We start from the raw sequence: 15,445 nt of genomic DNA, 5'->3' as shown, positions 1-15,445 counted from the left end.
CCAATATTATGCAAATGTGATCATTAAGGTTTGAATTTCACTCCCATTTGACTAATTTCTCAATGTACCGTATATTGTAATTGTAAAAGATGAATTGACAGCCTCAGTATATGTACATTTGCATGCCAAACAGGCAGACACACTCAACACAGTCCATAATACAACCAGAACAGCGCAATAGACGGTCCAGACCTGGGTCTGAATGACAGGTTTCTGAAGGCCCCCTAACAACACCGATACTTTCAAGCTGGTATTTTATGCAGACGTTATTCTATATTCTTATAGGTGTTTACTTTCATAAAAGAAGATAAAATTATTCAGACTTTCCTTTAGAACGTGGAAACTCTGAAAACAGCATTTATACCATAAAGGGACAATAAATGGCCAATATAAAGGAAGGTTCTGGTTTGACAGGGCAAGTGATGGAGCTCCTTTTATATGGTTGTTTGGAGTAGAGAGGGAGCACTGCCCTCAATTTTTGTAAATTTACAAAGTCATGCTGACTTTCCAAAGTGACTGGCCAGGTTGCTTAGATGTTAAAATGGCTAGAGCTCGAAATTCTTGGCAATTTAGTTTATTTCTTCGTTTTTTTCTCCTTCCCACTATCACCACTGTCTGCGTTCACCGTGGAACTACCGTAGCACCGACTGCCTCTGTCTTTGCAGCGATGGAGGTGACGTGTTTTCAGGGAAGAGATGATTAGTGAGAACAAAATTTGGATCAAGTTACAAACAATGGCCCAGACAGATCTGCACCGAGTTTCACAGTGCTTTTAGAAGGGCCCTGTACAGCCTTACTAGTGTCCATCATTCTTAAAACTCTTGAGTAATATATGTTATGTAGTAGGTGTCTACTTTAGGACTATAGTTTGAGTAACAAGTCTATTAGCGGCTTTTTACCTCAGCTGTAGGTGTCCAGAAGAATCAGAGCACTGAAGTTTAATCTGAGCTCTAAGCTGCTCCTGGAGGACAATGTCTTGACACTGCAAAATGTTCCCCCCTCTGGCTTTTTATGCATCGTTGTGCAGCATTGTGATATTAAAATTGTGTGTGTGTGCTTGTGTGTACACGTGTGTGAGTGGGTGTGTGCATGTTAGTGAAAGAGCAAGACTTTTTAAATGAGAATGTGGGATTCCTCTATTCTTATTCCTTTGTGTGTGTGTGTGTGTGTGTGTGTGTGTGTGTGTGTGTGTGTGTGTGTGTGTGTGTGTGTGTGTGTGTGTGTGTGTGTGTGTGTGTGTGTGTGTGTGTTTATACTTTGTGTGTGTGTAAGCATGCATGTATGTATGCTATTTTTGTAACTGCATGATAAATTGTCATCTCTAGCAGAAGGTCTTTCCCATATTTTACCCTGCCACATCCAAATTATCCTAAAATGTAAATGATCCTATTTAAAAAACAGCAGTCTGCTATTATCATAATCATGGTGACAGTCTAATAAAATGCATCCCTGCAGAGATGCAGCACACTTCTAAGCCTGTATTCACAGAGGAGTGTACACCGATATTACCCAGTAATAGGGAAACTCACCCTGAAACACTTAAGCAAAACCTCAAACAGTTTATCTTATTCCAACCCATGATATCAAGTATTACAAAAGCGTTCTCTTAAAAATTACTTTGACTTTATCGTGTTTCTTGGCAAAAGCGCTGCATATGCAGGGTTTTATAGTGGTTTTAAGTCATCTAGGACTGTACGTATTCGGAACATGAAACAACAACGTAGATCTGATAAATGAGTATTTACTGTGTCAGAATGTTTTTTTTTCCCTTTAATTTAAAAGGACCCTCTTGTATTCCAGTTGCATCATTCCACTCAATTTCAATCTATGCATATATTTAGCTTATGTCAGCCGGCTCCTATAGCGTTAGCAGGGTTGTTTGAGTGACAGGTGTGAGAATGGCTGTGCTCTAAGGAGGCACCCTGGGGTTGCAGCTCCTCTGAATTATGAATGAACAGGCTGAAGCTTTTACCTCCCTGTGTCAACTTCCTTGCCACTGTTGCCAAGTGCTTGCTCATGGGGGAATATAGCGTCTCTGTAAATATAACTATAAAGAGTACGATCTAGACCTACTCTATATGAAAAGTGCCCCGTGATAACTTCTTTTATGATGTGGCGTTATGTAAATAAAATTGAATTGAATTGAATGGAACTTCACATCTTCAGAGTGCCCTCTCTTCTCTCCTCTCTCTCTCTATTTCAGTTTTATTGAAATATGCTTTATTATCATTACAGAGAGGAAGCCAGTTCAATTGAAGTCAAATATTATTCAGTGAAAGCATAATATTAACTAATGTAAAAGGTGCACACATTAAGAAATTATTTGAAATGTATATTTTTTGGAGTTTAAACTTAGTGATCTACTTTGAAAAAAGATTTACATTATTATAAATAGATACAATGTGTATTATTATAGGTAAAATGTAAAAATGTGAAAAAATAAACTATGTGAGGTTTTAGACTTTTAAGTCTGTGGTCAGCACGAACCCCTTAAACCCTTGTGTCAGATTCCCATACTTTTCCCCGTCACACAGCATCAGCCTGCCAAGCCTTTAGCAAATCAGCTGGAGAGCCGTCTGTACCAGCAGGCAGAATTTGTGGGATCTTGGCTTGTCATCTCTCAGGGATATCAACTAATGGCCTCGATATATCCAAGAGTGTTCCCTGTAGTTTCCGGGGCCCTCACCGGGTCCAGGCTACAGTCCCCTCTGCTGCCCAGCCACCCCAGCAGTCATTTGGTCTGCTGACTCACTTGTTTCCCCATGTGATAGATTAGCCTCTCTAACCTCGGTAACCAGCCATTCACGTCCTCAATCAGCCACCTTATCTGTCTTTTTTAATGCATACCCTCTGTCCCTCTGACCACTAGTTTGTCCTCTGCTTCTCAATCTTCCCTCTGTCTCCCAACCTATTAGTTTTCCCCCTATGAATTAGTTCCATCATTCAAGTTGTCCTTCTCTTCCTCGCTGCCTGAACTTGCATCTGTTTTGACTTCTCTGGCGCAACCTGTCCCTCTGTCTGAGCCTGAATCTCTTTCTAAGCAGGAACCTAGAGCAGCCTCTTAGTCTGTGTCTTGAGAGCTTGTCCATCAAGCTCGAATCTATCCATTGTTTGGAGTTTGCTGTGGTGTCACTGTCGGTGCCATTTTTCCCATCAAAGCCTGCCTCTAATTCAATTCTATACCCTGCATCTGTCAGTCCTGCCTTTTCTGTGTTTTCGCTCCAGTTTGTCTCAATTCGCTTGTCGCCCAAGTCAGTGTCTCCATCACGTCTCTGTCCCAGGTGATCTCCCTTAAATCTCTGCCCCAGTCAGTGTCCTTTCACTGTCAGCCTGCTCACTGTGGACATTCCTCAAAACCCTGCCCTCCACCATCTAACCCTTCAGACCCAGGTCAACCTGTTTCATACTCTTGTGATTGTTTCTGCTCCAATGATCCTCCTAATTAATCCTGTCTGCCCGCCTGAATAGCTGCTTCTCCCGAGCCAATGACCTACTCCCGACCACTGTCTTCCATTTCATCTGTGCTCAGGAAATCCACTTGACTGCAGTCACTGTACCTGTGCTCCCTGTTACAACCCTGGGCAACGAAAATGTGATGTCCATCTGCTACCTGTCCCACAGGCTGGCACCCCAGTTTATAGGGCTCTTTGCCACTTTCAACATGATCAGCCTTGCACATAATTTCTCTTGGTTAAATCCCGTCCTAAACTGTCCTCAGTTTCCTACTCAGCGATGGCTGGCTCATCTGAAACCCCGCAGAGTTATTTACTGTTGACGCCTGCCTCGCCCCCTTCTTCCCTGTTCAGTCTCAGACGCTTTCTCCTCCCATTCCCAATGGGTCTGTTCTGAAATTTCCCATACCCCGTCCTGCTTAACCTGCCTTCTACTTGCCATCGCTGAGTTTCCCCTCCTTTACAGGACACCTGACCCAGTTACCTGCCTACCCAGCTGCTCCTCATTCACAATTAACCCTGGTGAATATAATCAGAGAGGCCAGTTTTCAGACAGGTTTTGCAAGGTTGCCTATGTTGCTTTACTATGACCCATTCCTGCCTGTTTTTGGCCTGTAATGTTAAGTACTTTGACGCCCTGTTGCAAATTTTGGCTCACATTTTTGGATTTATTTTCCTGGTCTACCTGCCTGTTTCCAGCTATTTAGGCAATGGTACTTAGCAAACTGCTTCTAACTCTACCAGGTGAGTTTCTGCATTTAGGTCCTCATTCCTGTTATGAGTAACCTGAATTCTGACAGCCTGACCTTCAGGCTCAGTCCTTTGTTTAGGTACCTGGAACCAGTAAACTTAAACCTTGTCTCGTGATGGCTCACTGCAAAAGTTACACTGCTGCAGTGAACCTCTGATGGGGTGCTGTTGTTGTTTTTGTTGTTATTTTTTATTTATTCATTTATTTATTTAGTTAAAAAAAATACCTCTTTCAGATTCTCTTAAATTATAAAATACAGATGTCTAGGTGCATTTTTCTTTTTTCTTTTTCTTACTACTGCACAGATGATTATCAATTACAAAAAACCTGTTGAATGAAAAGTCAACTGATTTTTTTTTTTTTTTTTTTTAAAGTTAGAAAATAAAACACTCAATGTTTTATGGCACCAACTAAAAATTTAATGATTGTGAAAAATAGTCATCACAAACCTCATTGTGGACATTATTAATTTTATTTCTTACAAGTGCAAGCTGAAGGTCACGGCCTGATGAAGCCAACAGAACCACATCATCTGCAAATAGCAGAGATGCAGTTCTGAAGCCCCTAAACCGGACATTCTCCTCCCCCGGGCTGCGCCTTGAAATCCTGTCCATGAAGGTCACAAACAGGGCTGGGGACAAGGGACAACCCTGGCGAAGGGCAACACCAACTGAAAACGTGTTCGAGAACACAAAACTCACTCAGGTTATATAGGGGCCAAATGGCTTGTAGCAACAGACCCGGAAACTCAGTCCCGTGGTACCTCCCAAAAGATCCCCTGAGGGACCGGGTTGTTTGAAGCCACATGCTTTTGTTTGTTGAAAATGAATAGTCTGGTGAAAACTGTTGCATTCAGTGGGCTGCTTGTAGTCATTGACATCTGACACTGGTCAGATCTGTGATGGAATGGCGGTGTGTGCGATTGTGGTCTATAACAGTTCCTTTTTGAAGAGTGGGAGTTGCCAAAGCCAAATACTTTCATATACAACACATTGGGTTTTTTAAGTTTGGAAAAAAGATACATACATATGTGTACATATGGTACAATGTGGAGTATTTTTTTTTTCTTTCTTTTTTTTTTGAATCGTTCTTGTAGCATCATGGAGACAGTTTTTGTTTCTTTATTCATTTTTATGAGCAAGTTCCCCTTTGTTGTACATGATTGTACTCTCCTCATGAACTATTGGTGTTACTTTATTTTATGGCAGTCATCAAACAATCAATGTTTTCTTTTTTGTTACAACTCTTAACATCAGATTAGCCCAAAAGTAAATCCTACATTTTCTTTTTTTTCCAGTTTTCCTGTCTCTCTGTCACTCTCTCTCTGTCTCTATTTATGTGTCCTTCTCTGCCTCACCTCTGAATACTAAAATTTAGAAGTAGCGCCGATGTAGATTGTCCAAAAGTATATGTACGAAGATAATATGTGGGGGCACCAATTGTTAGTTCTACCATTTAAATTATTGTGGATAGCAGAGCTCTGAGTGCATTATTGCACTTATTCCATGGCGGCTTACCAAAAGAAAAGAAGTGGGATGCGTGTCGTTAAAGTTTGTTGAAGTGAGTTCAGTCTTACGGTTTCATATAGGATGTCAAACTGTTTCTTCCGCATGTGACCATTTTGAGAAATCAGTTCCTCTTGGTGAGGTTTATTAAATGAGAGCCAGCGAAAAAGGTCACTGCGTCAATGGACTCTTCAATTATTCGGAGTTTATTTTGAACATACTGCTCTCTTTGTTCAAAGTTTTCGTTTATATATTTTCAGTGTTTCCAAATAATGGACATGGAGCTCAACATTTTTCAGGTTGTTTAGTTTAGTTGCTTTGTTGAACACGGGATTAAACTGTAAGTTTTATTATAGGTACCTGCTTTTTACAAGGTCTAACCTTATGATTCAGAATGGTGGTTTTTGTCTGGAGATCTGAAGGTATCCCATTTGAAGGTTTTAATGGACACCTGCCAGCCAATAAGAAAAAAAAAGAATTTTTTTCATGGACAATGAGAAGGCTAAATATGGAAAAAACAACACTTTGTCTTTATAACATCATTCAACGTGTATATCTCTCATCACGAAGAGGGAGGGGGGGGGGGATTCTGGACTCTATTTTATTTTCAGTGGGATATTGATATTAATCCGAAAGAGGGGGTGAAGTGAGTATGTGTGTATGTGAGTAAGAATAAGAGGTTGTAGAGCGGGAGAAAGTGTGTGTGTGTGTGTGTGTGAGAGAGAGAGAGAAGGAGAGCGAGAGAGACAAGATATGTGTGTATGGACACACAGTGACAGAAATGAGAGAGGCGCGCACACACTCTGCACACAGAGAGAGAGGGGGAGAAGGAAGAGGGCGAGTTGATCCTCAGTCGGTGTGTGAGGGGAACAGACGAAGGAGCGACCTGCTCACACACAGACACACTCACTCACAAACACTCTCTCCCTCGCTCTCACACACTCTCGCTCCCTTTACACACTCTCTCTCTCTCTCTCGCTTCTGCTCTTGCGCTTGCACTGAGCGAGAGGGGGAACTGGAAGGGAAGAATGAGGAAGAAGTCCGCTGTGCTGCGCGCCTCGTCCCAACAACTGCGGGTTTGCTGATGAAGCGCCGCTCCGGTCATCCGATCATACAGGTCGCTCGGGTCGCGCTGCATGGAAACGAGGAGTAGGCAACAGTAGACCAACGGGAACAGATAAAAAAAAAAAACTAAAAAAACAAACAAACAAACAAACAAAAAAAAACTGACAGTGCATGGGAATCCGGACTCTTCTCCCCTCCTTTTGTGCGTCTCGGTCGGTGGATACGCCGTCTTGGCTGGCGTATAAGACCTCCCTGCGTCTCCATTACCATTCCCCACTGCTGGCTCACCTCTACTACTACTCCTCCTCCTCTTACTCCTTCCACTGATACTATTACTAGTAGAGCCATAGTGCTGCTTTTACTACAAAACCGGTCCTCTCCGGATTGTGGACAGTTCTCTGGATAGAAAAGGTAGGACATTCTCCAGTTTTACGGGTGCGTTTTCAGCGGGGATAGTGATGTTAATGACGATGAATGCTGGGGGTCTTCGCCTCTATTTCGCGGCATTGTCTGTTGAAAGCAAGTTTTTTTCTTTTTTTTCCCCTTTTTTTTGAGGGAGGGAGGGGAGAGAAGCGAATGGGATGGAAAGGGGGGGGGCAGTGTCGCCTCATGGAGCCCCGGTTGGAGACTAGAAAGCACCATGCGTCGGAAGGGTTTGGATGCGATGTGGAGACGATGTTTCCTCTCACCATCCTTCCCCACTGCGCTTTTCCTCCGCTGTGATTTGGAGATTCACAGAGAGAAGCCCGTTGGTTTAAAATCACTGTGTGCGATTGAAGGTGTGTTTTGTCGTTTGTAACGTTAAAATGAGCAACTGGTTTAGACTCCGGAGGCTGCTTCCTTTCGCCCCAGGGGCTTTTTTTTTTTTTTTTTGGCGTGCACTCCCAACCTCCTTCCCCGCTCTCTTCGCCCTTCCTCCAATGTTTAAGTCTGACCGCTTGCCTCGCTTACTTCCAGAGGAATCATAATTACGGATGCAGAGCACGTTCAGATAACCACGCTCACACCTTTTTATAGGCTTTCGGTGTGGAAGTTGAGTGACAAAAACATGCGCAGTCCGGGCTAAATTTCCCCCTCGGAGATGGTAATCCTTGCAGAGGGGAAATGGTCCGGTCGCTTGAAGTCGCATTGTGAGGCACATTTGCGCAATTCTGCAGGTCCCCATCCTTCGCTCCGAGCAGCGCAGTGCTCTCGGGGGTGATGAAGTGCGTTTGCACATCAGCGCAGAGCAGGCTGGGGAGAAATCTGAGCCCGGACCCCGTGGTCGAGTTTGAATGGGTTTAATTTAGCGTTGTTTCTGAATGAGACAGAACTGGATCAGTAGGCTTTTTAGTCTTAAACCACAAATCCGATGACAAAGGCTCTGCCCGCTGTGTTTGGAAAATGTTATAAACGAAACAATGGCAGATCTTCACACATCACTTAACCGTTCCAGTAAACCTGGCACATAAAATATTGGAGGAGACAGCACACAGCGGCTTTTCATTCTCCTGATGTGACACTATAAGCGCTCCGTCTTGCGACGAGTGCGAGGCACATCAGTCCGGTACCATGAAGGCTTTCCAGGCAACTCATTTCCAGCTGACTTCAGTCGGGGCTTTATGGGCATGACACGGAGGAGCTCCAGCTCATCCAGTGTGGATGGCATGAAAAATGTATTTGTGACAGCGAAAAGCTGAAACCCAGCCAGATTTCCGCGCTTTATTTTACCTTCCAGCAGTGATGCAGTTGGTTACTGAGGAAATAGAAAATCTTGTGTCAATCCAGTGGTGAGGCTCCACAACAAAACAGGTTCACATTAGCAGTAAACGAGGTATTTTCCAATGAAAGCTGACCTTTTTTCCATATTTGATGCCAGATTCAGGCTGCCTCTCAGTGGGTCTGCATCAAGCAACGATTAGGCCTGTTCTTAATCTGGTTGAGGAGATAATATAACACACACACACACACACACACACACACACACACACACACAGGCACACTACTTTCTTACAGTGTAACAAGCTGTCTCTATGCTGTAAATAAATCAGTTGTAAATAGCTGAGAGGAAGAGGCAGGTTTAGCATACTACAGAGTACTGTATATATTTGATGTGAATGGTTTGGTTTGGTTAGCATACAGAATTGTCATTGGAAGATTGCTGCCAGGCCTATATAATTAAATCTTTTTTTTTTCTTTTTTTCTGGCCTTGGTGCTTGTAGGGTTTTTAAAAATTTCTTTAGATTTAAATTCTGGGTAGAGTTTCACCTTTATAATATAAAAGACTGACCTAGTTGAATCCATGTTACGCACTAGTTATTCATACATAATGGTGAAAAAAGAGACTTAATTTTGCATGTATTAGAGTAGGATTAAACAACACTGTGATACCCGCAATATTAAGTTTAAACTTTAACCACCTTTCTTGGGGATATTTGTAAATTTGACCTGTAGTTTCACAGAAAAGGCCTTAGATTTTTGTTTCAAGAACAAGATCAATTTTAAAACATTTCTGCCCAGATCTTACGTTCCCAAACACCAAACAGTTGATCTGCCTCTCTCTGCAAAGGGGACCCTGCTCACTGTAGTTTACAGTAAACAGGGTCATCTCACAGGAAGGACAGGTTAGGGAATGCTCCTGCAAATCCAAAGTGAAGTGAAAAACTGTGAGAAAATGAAAAAGAACTGCTTTTCAATTGTATTCAAGCTGATAGGCTGATATATGCAGCCCCATTGAAAATTGTAAGGTTAAATATGTCGGTGCAGTAAGTTACAATGCATGTAGTACAGATGTATGTGTTAATGATAATAATTGTGTATGTATGTATGTATGTATGTATGTATAACAGACAGTAAAATAACACAAACAAGATTCCTGTAAACCAGATTGGATGTAACCCACATGTTGTTTCTTCAGCAACATGTGGAGAACAGCTGCTCTCTAGCATGGAACTGGTAATCTTGCAGGCAAAATAACATGTACATATTGTACATCTTTAGCATGGGTCTGTACAGTGGGAAACAAAGCACTAACCCCATCAGACTGACACATAATGTTAACTCTGTTAAAGGTGCTACTTATATCAAAGCAATACAGATAAATTGCCATGTTAATCTTAAATCGCATGAAAATATTGTAAAAAAAAAAAAAAAAACCTAGTCACTGTCTGCCTTTATTGGCCAATACAGCACATTTGATGCGGTGCACGGCAGGGTAAGGTTTGGTGGCAGAAAATGCTAGTCTCCTTTACAGCACAAAAACAGGAGAACGCTGTGCTAGCAGGGTAAACAAAGCAAAACGCCAACTTGTAAGTGTCACGTGTTTAACCCAGATAAACAGAGCCGGTGATAACTTTACGTCCATAGAAACGAACAGAGCCTATAAGAAAATATGGGGTAATTCTGGAAAACAGCAGCAGAGTATTACTTCTACGATAAGACAGAAGCTACCAGTTGTCTCCAGCACGGCCTCCGTGTTATACCGTTGTTATATGAAGGCATTACAATTAAACTGATAAGAGGAACATGTATAACTTTTCCACATTAATATCTTAACAAGCATATGGATAAAAAGCATTCCTGGATTGTCCTTGTCTGTGGTTGTTAAGGTTGTATGGAGTAGGCACAACCCCCCACAGCTTATAGGCCCAGTGATAAAATATGGATGTATTCAAATAAGGTTACATGCATTGCATAGTAGTGTCGCATAGTATAACATATGGTAAAAGCGTGTTCAAGTCAAATCGATTTAATGTTTAAAGCACATAGCCTAAATATGTTTGTGTCGAAACGCTGTGCAATCCGTACAATCTATTCAGCTCCCTCTCTCTTTAGAACCTCTACTGATAGATAAAAAGACTGATACACACTGTAAAGACAACATATATAATCAGTTTATAAAGATATGGCAAATGTGTCAGCAATCAGCGGACTAGCATCCAGCGGGAGGAAATTACCATTCATTTGGGGTGGTATTTCTGGAGACCCCAACTCATGTAAGTCCAGTATTCACTCTCCTTGTAGCCTTGGTGCGATCTCCACCAAATCCTGGTGGTAATATCTGGCTTTTTATGGCTTTTTAGCTGCTGCATGTTCCACCGTGTTCGCCAGCTAGTTGCTAAATGTGTCCGTCAGCAGTTTGGTGTATATAGCGGGTTTATCAGAGCTTTTTTCCGTTGATAACAGCTGCCTCATCCTGCTGACACCATAAAATGAGAACAATGAGCTGAAAGATGCTAACATAACCATGGCGTTGAGGGAACCTGCCGAGTAATAATTCTCTGTGGGTTTGTAACTACAAGCGGCACCTTGCGCGTTACGCGTTGTCAGTGGACCCACCAGATTTTGTATGTATGCTCAGTTTTTTGCTATTGAAAGTAAGTCGGCCAAAAAAAAAAAAAACGTGAAGCTACCATGAGGCATTGACAGTTTGCCAGTGGCATGTTGTCACTGAATGCTAAAAATGTCAATGTCTCAATCTTGGTTGAAATGACTAGCTGTTCAAACTAGAGGCCTACTGTCCGGTGATGCGGTATATACCAAATTACCATAGAATATGGAGAGAAAACATGTATCAGATTTTCAGAAAGCCTGACGAAAGAAACAGTCTATGAGAAGATCTATCAAAATGCAAGTGGAACAGAGGCTAGCGAGGAAAGGGAGCAGCATTTGTCCAAATGCATACAGTATCATGGCAGATATATCTAGCTATGTGCTGTTTTTCTAAAGATTATACCACCCACCCCCAGAGGGATGGTTCAGATGTAGATAACTATTTGACTGTCGATAAATGGAGCAATGCAATTATCTGACTCTTCAGCTTTTAATGGATTATTTAAAAAAAAAAAAATTTGTCCTGCCTGTTCATTTCCTATAGCTCATAATTGCTCTCCCACATGTTCTTGTCCCTCGTCACATCCCAGTTAGATCGACAGACAGATGATGTCGATGGATACACGGCCAAAGTGACAGGCAGTAGGAAATAGTCCAGTGGATTACAACGCCAGTCTGACCATTGCCTCCATTTCCAAGTGCAATAATAAGACAAGACATCTTGGCTGAAGGATTGGCTGCAAGGCAGATCCAGGTTAAAAGAGCTCAACATCCCTCTAATGATGGTAAACGCAGACCGTTAATCTTCAGTTGTGCGCAGCAGCTTGTGTGTGTGCATTTTTTGGTCTGCTCTCTCACGCACACACACATACACACACACTTGCACATAGTGGCATATTCCTTTTTGTTTTTATTTTATCAGAAGGTGAGAGCACCTTTTTGTTTGCCCTGTCTTTCTTTTTTTATACTCCCTTATTTTCCACCTGTCTCCATCTCTCAGGCTCTTTTCCTCCAGACATCTTGAGGCTCGTTTATACTCAAAGTTAGATACTAAGACGGTTAAAGACGGAGCCTTCTGCCTGTACTGTGTTCATTTCTTTCGTATTTCTGCACATTTTCTAAAAGCTTACGGATACAGACAAAATGGAGCAGTACCACCAGAAATCGTGGGGGCAGTGTAGCCAATAGTTCAAGCGAGACACGACCACAGGACACAATGAAAAAGTTTTTTAAAAATGGCAGGAATTTTGAGGAGAGATTATGCTGCGTTCACTTGAAATTGAGTCAAGTTTTGGGAAATTTTAAACATCTATATAATGTTACGTCGCCCGGGGCACAGGGACAAACGGGTACAATATTATGACCAATATTATGTTTGTTGTTGTCAGAAACGTTTGACTCTGAGCTGCCCTCTAGTGGATGTATTGCTTAATATCCACGCCAATGAAACAATGCGTGGAAGTATTTGGGCAGTGATCATTACATCGTTTGAAATATCGTATCTAATTTGTACGTTAAATGAGCCTTTGCACTTTTTCCTACTTCACATTTCCTACATCCTTCAGTCTTTCTTTTTACACCCTTCCCCCATCTCCCCTTTGTATTTGCTTTTCCATATTTCTTTATCTCTCTTTCACTCACTGTTCTAAATATTTTATTATCGCCTCTTGCCCCGTAGCGAGGAAAATACATCTCAGGGTGCTTCTCGGAGCAGCAGGCTGAGGCATTTCTTTGTGCTTTCCTGCAACACACGTGTTTATCTTCATTGGAAGTCAGCATCTACTTGTTATTTTACCACTACCTCACTTATTATGATGGCCTTTTCCGTGCATGATTCAATATCTGATAAACATTAGTGGTTTATGCCTTCTTGGCACCTTTGGGTGCCTTCAGAAGCTCCCATGAAATGACAGTATTGGGGCAGAGGGGGAACAGCTTGCCTAAGCGCTGCACATGGTTTTGGTTTTCTTAACTCTATGTATTGTGCTTTCATTTTTGCCTCTGGGCATTGGATTCGGTGGTCCTGTTTTTTTGTGTGTCTGTGATTTGGCTTTTATGAAGCTAGACTGGCTTGTGTTATGTTGCGTTCTCTTGAAATTGACTCAAGTTTTGACGTCATATCACCAGGGAAAATCATGGCGGGATGTTCTGAAACCTGATATTTCAATTTTTGAAAAGAAAATCCAAATTAGCTGCCACTGTTCAGTGACTAAACTGCTGTAGTGTTAACAGGAGACAGATAAATACACACCCTTTAGTTTGGAGCTGATACCGGCCAGGGCATACATTTTTCTTTAATCAAATAGCCAGTAATGATTCAAACGCAGAGAAGAGAAATAGTCAGACATTCCCACAAGATCCATTTTGCGGTTGTACAACAAAACAGAACTCTAAACAGAACAGGTAATTATCTTAAGCCATCTGAAGTGTAATCTCCTGATAGTGTGAAGCAATCAGGATTATGTAAGCAAAGTTTATCAAGTATTTGTGTTTGTGTGGATGAAATTTAAACAAGCTGGCGAGAAGAAACAGGGCAAGGAAAAGGAACTAGAGCAGTGGCCTTGGGTAAATAAACGAGCTGTGTTTCATATTAGTAACTGTGGCACTATATGCTGATGTCAGTGTCTATAAAGGATATAGTGCTTTATGTTAAAACCTGCACAGTATAGCCTACAGCTAGGAAAGGAGAAAAGGCTTGGCATTGGTGGATTGCTGCTTTAAATTCACAAACCAGCTGGAAAATAACAAAGTCCTCAGCAACTGCTGTTCAGGTGCCTTTTACAGTAGCAAGGCATTGCAACCTTCATTTGTTGTGTGAAGACTGTAACATGACCATCTCAAATCATTAATTCGCCCATTTATTTTCTTTTCATATTTATCCTGTTTAGGGTCAGAGTGCCATCAAAACATAAGCAATAAAAAGAATCAATCTTTGATCATTGATTGATTTAGATAGTTACAAAGGCAAAATGGAGATAAGCCATAAAAGCTGTGAGTTTTAATGAAATGGCCTTTCCATGATGTGGCATAAATCTTGGTCTGTTGAGCCTCAATGCACCTCTTAATTCGGTGATTTTTTTTTAAAAATATCATACTCATTAAAAAGTAAACCACAATTTGTATGGACTAAACAAACAAGATGATCACATGCCATTTCGTGAGATCCTGTTTTGATGCCGGTCGTGTTTTGGACCTCACCTATGCTTTTTTTTGGATTGTGCCTTACCCCAAGCCGTTGGTCATTGCTCGTCTGCTGGGAATCTTTGTTTTTTTTTCTAAGACTCTTTACTTTTGCATCTACTTCCTTGGTTGCGCTCTTGGGTCCCTTTTCTGAGAACCGTGACATTTTCATTTTAAGACTTCTGACAGCTAATTTGAATACACATTTACACACGTTACTTAGACAATACAAAACAAAATAATCATACATTCCTGTTTAGCTTGTCCTTTTAACTTAAAGTATCTACTTATATTTACCACTCAAACAGTTTCTATTTTCCAAACTTCCATGGGCCTCAACCTTGAGAATCTGCTGGTATATAGAAGCTACAGAAAAAACACTTCACAGAGCACAGTTGGATTATAGAAAATGCTCTTTAGCCATCAGCCTGTTAGAAAAATGACATCCTTAAGTGAAAACCTCCAAATCCCAAAGCACACTGAAATATTGATCACTTGGAACTGACACAAAGCCTCGTGTAACCAAAAAAAGAAGGCCGTAGAACGCAAAGAGCTGTTGGCTCGCATTTTCCAGGAGGAAAATGCTTGGTTATGAGCTTGCTGAATTGTAGTTTAATTAGGTAGACGTGCGATTTTGCTTAGAATTGATTTTCTTAAAAATCTGAGCAAAAAGCACACAGCTGAGCCCACTCAGTACACATCCACACAGCAGTCAAACTGACCACTCATCACATTTGGTTTATGTAACCCAAATATTTAAATTCACCATTGGTGGACTGATTATGCAGGACACAGTATCTGATTTATGCAGCAAGTAACTGTCAACAACATTAGGCAAGGCACACACGCACACTTTCTACAGTATGTACTATATAATATCTTGACTGAACATTTAAACACTGATTACATCTCCAGTGGAAATGCATTGTGTTGTTCATTTAGCTTTAAATAGTGTCAGGATCCTTATGGCTTCCGAGCTTCTCTGCATTTAATGTCAGCAAAAATGTGATTCTTCCCTTTAGGTAATTTACAGCTTCATCTATAATGCGTATTAATGGTAGGAAGAAAAGCAGGAAAGTACTGATGTAACTATTGATGTCTGGTAAACTGTGCTTTGTCTGCCTGTAAGAGTCTGAACAGTTAATTATTGGGAAATGGATGTTGGTATGTAGGAATGTGGA

General features: G+C 41.4%; 1 protein-coding gene across 2 annotated transcripts in view; it reads left to right on the top strand.

Annotated features, from left to right (window-relative positions):
- The first annotated feature begins 4,001 nt into the window (after positions 1-4,001).
- Positions 4,002-15,445, top strand: part of slc8a1b (solute carrier family 8 member 1b) — a 139,884-nt gene continuing 128,440 nt past the window's right edge. For both annotated transcript variants that reach the window (XM_040139280.1, XM_040139279.1), the window contains exon 1: positions 4,002-4,196. The gene's annotated coding sequence lies outside the window, so the exon portion shown is untranslated. The remainder of the gene's footprint in view (positions 4,197-15,445) is intronic.

The sequence above is a fragment of the Xiphias gladius genome, chromosome 11, assembly GCF_016859285.1.
Source record: "Xiphias gladius isolate SHS-SW01 ecotype Sanya breed wild chromosome 11, ASM1685928v1, whole genome shotgun sequence".
NCBI classification, from domain to species: domain Eukaryota; kingdom Metazoa; phylum Chordata; class Actinopteri; order Istiophoriformes; family Xiphiidae; genus Xiphias; species Xiphias gladius.
The sequence above is the reverse complement of the archived record's forward strand: the minus strand, read 5'-3'. Positions and strand labels throughout refer to the sequence as shown.